We start from the raw sequence: 8,275 nt of genomic DNA on the forward strand, positions 1-8,275 counted from the left end.
TCATATTTTCCCTCCTTCTGCTCCTCCTTGGGACATTGGGAGCTCAGTCCGGTGCTCCAGTGTGGGTCTCTGTCTCTATCTCCATCCATCTCCAGATGAAGGTTCTATGGTGATATGCAAGATATTCATCAGTATGGCTATAGGATAGGGTCATTTCAGGTTCTCTGTCCTCAGCTGCCCCAGGAACTAACTGGGGACATCGCCCTGGGCACCTGGTGCTCCCAGGTGCCTAATTACAATTTTAAGCCCATTGATTAGTCAACACTTCACTCTCTATCCATCCTTTTAGTTTGACTTTTGAGTTTAACTATTTAAAGTACTTCAGAGGATCATGCACTGTGTGTTTTCTGACTGGCTACTCATGCTATCTTAAAGGTCCAACCATGTAGCCACATACTAAACTATGCCCTACGTTTTGAGTTTAAATTGTAGTCATTTGGGAATCTTTTCTACATTTTCTATATTATTTACCTGTCAATGAGCAAAGATCATTTGTGTTACTCACAATGCATAACACTTAAAGAAAACATGAAAAGTAGGAAATCTTTTTGAGATCCTAACCTCTATTTCTAGGGTAGTACTTAGAAGTAAGTTTTCTAGGTCACATGGCAATTCTATTTTTAGGTTTTGAGAAGTCCTACCTTTTCATATTCACTAGCGAAATGTAGGTTTAACTTCTCTCCATCTCCTTGCCATGACTTGCCTTTTTGTTGTAATTTTTATAGCAGTCATCTTCATATACATGAGGTGATTTACTTTAGTTTTAATTTCCCTGATGATTGGTGACATTATTCATGTATTTGTTGGTCATTAGTTCCTCTCTGGACAAAAGTATGTTCCAAGTTTTGAATCTCTGCTTGAACTTAGTCTTTGGTTTCTTCTCCAGTATCACAAGGTTACTACAGATTTTAGAATTAGCCCATTTTCAGATCTATGCTTTAAAGAGACATTCTTTATTCCTATTCTTCGAAATGTACTGAAAAATTTATCTTTCCTTTTCAATTCTTGTACATCAGGAAGTGTGGCTTACTGGAGAAATGTAAAGCAAACAGACACTGTCATGTTTAGTTAACCTGGGTACATCAAATTGAGTTATGCTTTCTTGTACAGAAAGTGTTGGGAAATACTGCAGGTTTTGAAATTTTAGATCAATTTTATTAAGCATTATTTGCTTCTATTCATTTCCATGGAGAACTTTCATGACATATTCTCTACTCACATGCCTATTTTTTTATTTTGTATCATTTTTCAGTTTGTCAAAACTTCATAAATTTCTTTCTTCTGTTTTTATTCTCTACTCATGTTTTATTGGAGAAGTACTAGGAATTAAAATGAGGTTTTCTTGAATGCTAGCTAACTGCTTAGCCACCAAGTTTCTAATCTTCTAATCCCATCAATGAGTTTAAACTTTTTTAAAAAATATTCTTCTATTCCCTCACATTTTTTTTAGAAATTCCCCTTTCCTCCATATCTACCCTACTTTAAGTACTTTCTCAAAATGCAAACCATAAACCTAATATAACAAAAAATACTCAAAACCTAGAAAACAAGATACAATATCACCAGAAAAAAAAAAAAAAAAAAAAAATGTGGAGTCCATTATTTGTTGATTAGCTGTTCCTGAGAATGAGTTCTGCCTTGGAGTTGTTGATATACCCAGTGTCATTCAATTAAACTGATTTTCCCTGTCTCAGGAGGTATAAATTACACTTACATTGTTTACCTTGCTCCTAGTGGCTAGCTTTTTATTCATTCATACATTTTTAATATAAAAAATAAAATAAAAACTATCATATCAAAGTGAGACAAGAAAGACCAACAGAAGGAAATCAGGAGAAAAAAAATCACAAAAGAGCACACAAGAGTCAGAAACCCACCTAGTTCACATACTCAGAGATCCCTTAAAAATTGAAAGACATAATAAAAAAGCAAAAGATGTGGTACAGACTGGTGCAGACCCTATGGATATGTTTCAGTCCCTTTGAGTTCATTTGAACTTTGTCCATGTTAATTTAGAGGCCTTGTTTTTTTGGTTGTCTGTATTTTCAGCATCATATCTACGAACACTGCCAAGAACAATGTTCGGAGGCTTTTAGCTTCTGTGCTTTTCTAGTGGTTGTATAGAAATCTACATAGTCAATGCAATCCTTATCAAAATTACAATGGGAATTTTACTGAAATTTATAAAAACAATGTTGCAATTCACATGGAATAACAAAAAAAAAAATAAAGCTCCAAATCAATCCCGAGTGAGAACAGAATAGATATTACATTTCATGATTTCAAAATATGTTGTATAGTTAACAAAATACTATGTTAGTGTCAGAGGTCACAGATTTTTAGATTTTAATTCAAAATAAAAGGAAACTAATTGTTTCCTGTAGATGATTTTTTTTGGATTGTCAATTCCTGAATAATGACATGGAGACTTTTTATAAAAGTTTAATCATACTTTAGGCTTTTTCTCAGTTAGCTCTTAAATTATATAAATTAACCCATTTGTATTAATTTATGTTCATCTCTAGAGATTTGCTATCTCTCCTCAGTTATATAGACCCTACTTCCTCCACATCTTACTGGTGAAGTCACTGCCTCTCAGATATTTCCAAGAGTTCCAATTTAAACTGAGACAGTGCTTTTGTTACCCAGCTTACCATACCTGAATAATGACACAAAACTTTATTAATTACATTACTGTTTGGCTAGTGGCTTAGGAATTTCCTAACTAACTATAACATCTTAAATTAATTCATTTATATTAATCTGTCTATTGCCACTAGGCTGTGGCTTACAGGTAAGGTTCTTGCATTGTTCTCTTTTGGCAGCTACATGGAGTCTGTCTAACTATCTTCTTTCTCCTTGCATTCAGTTTAGTTTTCCCACCTACCTATATTCTCCCTTGCAATAGGCCAAAGCTACTTCTTAATTAACCAATGTTAATAAAACATATTCACAGCACACAGAGGGAATCCCACATCATCTCCCCTTTTCTGTCTAAATAAAAATAAAGGTTTAAGCTTTAACATACTAAAATTACACATACAAAATAGTTATTAAGCAAGAATTATAGTTATAATATTTAGTTTATTTACATTTGGCATATTAAAAATATTCTATCATTTCTATCTTTATGAGTCTAAAGTTTTATATCTAATTTTATCTTTTATCATAACTAAGGAAAACTATAATTGTAATTATCTAGTCTTCAGCTGCATCAAAGACCCCAGAAGGGTATAATATTACTTAAGAAAACATAAGCAGGAAGTGCATTGTAAGCAGTTTCCACAGTTCTAGAAATGACAGAGACATCTCGTTGCCTGGACAGTCATTCAAAGTTCTTCTGTAATGTTACAGCATCCATCTTCAGACTATAGGCCTATAGTATTTGGCAGACTTTTCAGTGAAGCAGGAAATTTAAAAATCCATTCTGCCTTGTACTGGCAAATTTCATCAGTTGCTTTCTTGTTTGTCCTTCATAATTTCTGGCAGTTTCTTCCTTGAAGTAGGAACCCTGAAGGACCATCCTGTCTTTTGGCAACTTCAAAAGTCACTTTTCTGTGCATCCTGCATGTCCAGTTCATACAGCATACCATCAAGCAGTCCAGCAAAAAGCAGTTTTTTTGCCAAAATGACTAGCCTTGTCACATGGAAGGCAAATTCCATAATGAGTTTCTTCAGTGCCTAGCCACCTCTCTGACATAATTGATGATGCCAGAAGCAGATATACCTCACTGTTGACAAAAATTTAAATTCTGAAAACATTTAAAATGCCATATTCTACAGGTCTTTGAAAGGTTTGAAGAATCCCTATCCATCTGAAATATCTCTGTATATCTAGAAAACCTAACTAACAAGATTATAGTGTGACTATTACAGATGACTCTCTATTAATCTATAATTTTAATTATTCACTACTTCTTTAAATGGGCTATATAAACATAATACCTGAAACAACAGTAGAAAAATACATATAATAAAATTGACCTTAACTCAATAAACCAAAAGTTTATACCAATGTAAAGTATTCATTTCTATATCACATCCTTTTTTTTTCTATAGAAAGCCTTGACTGTGATCATAACTATTTATAATCAACCCCCTTTAAATGAAAACAAACATTTATAAACAATCATTTTGGGAATTTTGGCATAGTTTTCTACAAACTGCTTCTAGTTATTTGTTGGATAAATTATTTTTAGGGTTTATGGAGACCTTTTGGGGGATCTTTTTCCATCAAACCACATTAACCTGGAAAAAATTCACAGGTTCTCATCTTCTGTGGAAACAAAAGCAGAGACTCTTTTACAAAGAAACATATCCTTAGACTTAAAGTTTGAAGTCAAGAGTACCTTTAAAATATATATGTTGGTTTAGCTTAGCAACCCTCAGAATCAAGTATCTCTCTGCAGTCAAAAAAAATCAAAGAAAACACAATAATATTCATAACACAGACTCTTTGTGCATTTTCCATCTTTACATGGCTTTCTTATATTACATTTTCTGTCTTTTTGGAGACTTTGTTTTATTTTTTTAAAACTTTATTTCTGTCTATACCCTTTCCTTTCTCTCTTCCAAGCCAACGGATATTTTTTTTATTGAGAAAAGGAAAAGAAAAAAAAGTTTCCGCCTCCTCCCAGCCTCCCATTTCCCTCCCCCTTCTCCCTCTCCTCTCCCCCTCCCCCCTCCTCTCTCCCTCCCTCTCCAATCCAAAGAGCAGTCAGGGTTCCCTGCCCTGTGGAAAGTCCAAGGTCCTCCCCCCTCCGTCCATGTCTAGGAAGGTGAACATCCAAACTGGCTAGGCTCCCACCAAGCCAGAACATGAAGTAGGATCAAAACCCTGTGCCATTGTCCTTGGTTTCTCATCAGCCCTCATTGTTCGCCATGATCAAAGTCCGGTTTCATCCCATGCTTTTTCAGTCACAGTCCAGCTGGCCTTGGTGAGCTCCCAATAGATCAGCCCCACTGTCTCAGTGGGTGGGTGCACCCCTCGTGGTCCTGACATCCTTGCTCGTGTTCTCCCTCCATCTGCTCCTCATTGGGACTTTGGGAGCTCAGTACAGTGCTCCAGTGTGGGTCTCTGTCTCTATCTCCATCCATCACCAGATGAAGGTTCTAACGGATATTTTTTAAACACACTGTGTCTCATTTAGAGGTCTTTTATATCTGAAACTGTCCTATTGTGTATCTGAAATCCTGGTAAGAAGTGTAATTACAGAGGCCCTTGATGCTGGCTTTGCTTCTCTTAGCCTTTTACCATGGTAAAGGTACATTATCTCCAGCTCTGGGACCAGCACATGGGAGAAAGACTCACCACCTCAACTCTGGGATGCACTGTGCTGCACATAAACCCTTTTCGTCTGCGTAAAAGCTAAGTCTGCCATTCAGCACACCTCATGGCCTGGAAATGTCTTTGTGTATAGCAGCAGAAATCTGCCATGCTGTTCTACCTGTGTACGCCTAGCACACCTGATCCAGCAGGTTTCCCAGATAAGAAGTGCTGTAGGAGTCCAAGTACTCTCAGCTACTTTCCTCCTAACACCAAACAGGCTTACAAGCACCTAGACAGAAGTGGGTTAGATCACTTGGGCTACTTTCTTCAATTAACCCATATTTTTATTCTATATTCTTTTACATTACTCAGTTACTCTGTACTTCCCATCCTGGTTCCTCTGAAACTGGCTGATGACTCTGCCTTTCTTCCTCTCTAAGTCACCTCTGTTTCCTGTCTAACCTCTTCCTATCTAGTTAGTGCCCATTCAGTTCTTTATTAAACCAGTCAAGTGACGCATCTTCATACAGTGTAAAGGAATATTCCAGAACATCCTCCCTGACCACAACCAATAACAACTTGCAAATATTACTCCTAAACAATGACAAACATCCATAAGTCACCAAAGAAAAATACACTCACTCCATCTTTTTGGAATGGGACAACATGTGCTTAAAATTACTTCTTGCTATCTGAGAGGAATGACATCTCTAGCCATATTGAGATATGGTCACATACAGGGAGAGGGAACTATAACCATTTATTGTGCAGTCTCTGTTTGATGGGAAAGTGGACAGTTTAATAGAAGTCCTGGTTGGAGTAGTATTTGAGACTGGACCATCTTAGCTAGCCACTTTGAAATAGTTCTGGGTAGAGAATTTTGAGGAAAATGCAGCAGAGCCATTATGAGAGGTTTAATCTCCTGGACTACTTGTCTTCTCTTCATTAATGTCTAGCCCTTTCTTTACTGAAAACATAGAAACTTTTAATGATAACATACATATCTACATTAACACAAGTACGGAATTGCAGTGTACACAAGACACCTAAAGATGATTTTCTGTTCTATGTTGAGCAGGTAAGGCATCTGACAACTTTCTAGGTTCATTTTTATGGCATGGAAAAATGCAATATAAATCCCCATCCATGTCATATGAAAGGATGGCATGTAATAATAAGTCTTGATGATGCTGTAGCTTTCTTATATAGTCACTGAGCTTTTCCCATGTAGAGGGATCAGCATATTCATCACTCAACTTGTATTTTGTCTTGGTTTCTTCCTTTATGTCTACAGCCAAGAATTTTAGGGGGTCTCTCCCAATCAAATCTGGTCTTTTTTTAATTTTGAAGGAATTCATATCTTTTTATTTTCCTGTGAAAACAAAGGTATAACTAACAAGAGCCTTTGGGGTCCTGCCCCAAGGTACTCTTCAGATAGGACGTTACAGGAAGAGAAAGAAATGTTTTCTAAGGGTATCTAAAGGTAAGTAAATTCTGTCATAGGAATGCTATTCCAAACAAATCTCTCTATTCTTCTGTCTTTATTATAATTATCATGTTCTAATTCTATCTCCTGCTAACATTTTCTCTCTCTCCTAAAAACTTTTTCTTGCAGAAGCCTTGAAGTAATAAAAAAAAATTACAAAAGTTACCTCTTATTGGTCATAAACACATTCCTAGGGTAAGTGATAAGTTTCCATGGCAACACAAAGGCTTCAAGGTTTGAGGAGTAAGACTATGATCAGATAGGGAGGCACAATGCTCAGGAACAGACTTTGAGGCATAGGTCTATTGTTAGCAGACTTGTCAAGCAAAGAATTGGCATGCTTTTCTTAGTCTGCTTTGTGTAGCAACCTTGGTTGGACATCTGTGACTCTGACTTTTTCTGTAGCTGTAAAGTTTTAAAGTTATGATCTAAGTACAAAAGCCTCTAGTCTTGTTTGAACTTGATCTTAGGTATAAGTGAGCTAATTGTGTACAGTTAGTCTGAGTGAAAGAAACAAAGCAGACTTTTAAGTCTTTATAGTCCTTGTGGGACAAATAGATCTAGTTATGAAGCACATCCTGGTATATGTTCTATACATCAAAATTATGCACCAAAAGTTATATTCTTGACCACCCACAGATATGTGTGCCCATAAGATTGTGATGTAATCATGAGATTACATATACACAATGCATAAGATTACACACTACAGTGCAGATATTGGGGATAAAACAAGTTGCCTTAGCTAATGTGACCAACCATTTCCAGAGTGAATGGCCTTGCAGGCCTTGCCTGGACAAGAGAAACCACCATCAGAGAATCACTCCTCTGGTGGACTGAAATCTAAATTATAAAATGCCATATGCTATATATTTCCACGGCCTCTGACATATAAACTCTCCCCCAACATAATACATTTCCTGATTTCATTCTAAAGTTAAGACATTCTTGAAATATAAAAGCTAGTATAATTCAGCAGACTTTTTTTCACATCCAATGTTTCTCAATAGCTGTCATCTTTTGTTCTTTATCATTTAAAAAAATTGAAATTATTAAAATACTATATAGGATCCAGATGCCATGTTATGGTATTTCACATTCTGAAGTGGCTTTTTCTTTTTATGTTACTTTACTCTCTCTTTAAAGACTTTTTTTTTCTTTTTTCATTTATTTATTTATTTATTAAAGATTTCTGTCTCTTTTCCACCGCCGCCTCCCATTTCCCTCCCCCCTCCCCCAGTTGAGTCCCCCTCCCTCGTAAGCCCAAAGATCAATCAGGGTTCCATGCCCTGTGGAAAGTCCAAGGACCACCCACCTCCATCCAGGTCTAGTAAGGTGAGCATCCAAACTGCCTAGGCTCCCACAAAGCCAATAGGTGCAGTAGGATAAAAAACCCATTGCCATTGTTCTTGAGGTCTCAGTAGTCCTCATTGTCCACTATGTTCAGCGAGACCGGTTTTAACCCAGGCTTTTTCAGACCCAGGCCAGCTGGCCTTGGTGAGTTCCCGATAGAACATCCC

Source organism: Alexandromys fortis, unplaced genomic scaffold (genome assembly GCF_014885135.2).
Source record: "Alexandromys fortis isolate MF-2015 unplaced genomic scaffold, M_Fortis_MF-2015_v1.1 scaffold_61, whole genome shotgun sequence".
In the NCBI taxonomy this organism is placed as follows: Eukaryota; Metazoa; Chordata; class Mammalia; order Rodentia; family Cricetidae; genus Alexandromys; species Alexandromys fortis.